This window comes from Phalaenopsis equestris, unplaced genomic scaffold, assembly GCF_001263595.1.
Source record: "Phalaenopsis equestris unplaced genomic scaffold, ASM126359v1 Scaffold000118, whole genome shotgun sequence".
Lineage (NCBI taxonomy): Eukaryota > Viridiplantae > Streptophyta > Magnoliopsida > Asparagales > Orchidaceae > Phalaenopsis > Phalaenopsis equestris.
Window position 1 is genome coordinate 748474 of NW_018164560.1, and position 1445 is coordinate 749918.

Consider the following 1445-nt stretch of genomic DNA (forward strand, 5'->3'; position numbering starts at 1 on the left):
TATAGGAATGTCCCCATATAGGCTAATATTTAGGAAAGCTTGTCACTTACCAGTTGAACTTGAGCATAAAGCATATTGGGCTATTAAAGAGTTCAATTATAATTTAAAAGACGCTGGTGCAAAAAGATTGTTACAATTAAATGAGCTTGAAGAGATAATGAATGAATCTTATGAGAGTGTTAAGATTTATAAAGAAAAGATGAAAATGTGGCATGATCAAAAGATTCTTACTAAAAATTTTCAGCCAGGGCAACAAGTTTTGCTATATAATGCAATGTTAAGATTTTTAAAGTGAATGGACATAGACTGAAACCTTATTATATAGGGGATCAACATAAATATAATGATGGAATGATGTTGGGTCAACTAAAATGAGCACTGGTTACGTCTGGCTGACGATGTAAAATCAAGCACTTTATGGGAGGTAACCCATAGTTATTGGTGTGTTTTTGCTTTGATTGTTGTTTTGAGTCTGATTAAGAAATTTGGGGTAGTATTTTCGAGTTTATTATGTGCTAGTAATGATTTTTAGACTTTATTTAGTGACCTAGACATGTTAGAATGAGAATTTGGACGTTAAGTTAACTAGTGCAAAAATGTGCACTGGCGCTTAAGCGCGACAATTTAATCACATGTGCAAATTTTGATTTCTAGAAGGTGTAACTGCAATTTAGTTGGAATAAACGTGTCTTGGCAGTTTCTAATCGTGCCTAGAAGTTATGAGGGGAAATTAGGCCTATAAATAGAAAGGGTTTGTGAAGGAATTTCACCCCGGATTATTTTTAGCCCTAAAATTTCTAAGAAAGAGAGAGATTTAGAGAAAATGTCTTCATGGGAGATGGATTTGAAGAAGAAGGAAGAAGCGACGAGGAAGAAGTTCATTAGTCAAAGTGCATAGGAGATGTATAACGGTTTCTTAGCCGTTAGTATTGAAGGGATATCTGAGAAGATCAATCAGATGGAGAATACTATATCTGTATTAGAGACTAAGGTGCTTGAATTGCATGCTCATTTAGAACATATTAGGTGGCAACTTAAGATGCAATTCGGCCATACCAGTTATCTAGAGGAAGCAGATAAGGCGATGTTCCTTAAGCAAAAGTGGATCCAAGATGATAGTGTTGGAGCTCATCACCACCATCTGTTTTATCAACTCCATATTCCTGGAGAGACTACTAAGAGACAAGAATTCATTCCTTCTAATGAAGAGTGGCATTAAGTTAGTGTTAGGAATTGTGTATTTGGAGTCATATTTTTAAGTGTGTTAGTGTTTAAGTCTTGTGTTGAGTGTTGTGTCACTTATGTGTTCAATTGTAAATGTGTGTTAAGTGTTTTGTATTTTATGTGAAATTTCTATCTGTTCTAGTGTTTTTTTTTATTCTTCCACATGTATTTTATATCACTTAAATTGTGTTTATACTTGTTTGTGAATTAATATAAGTTTT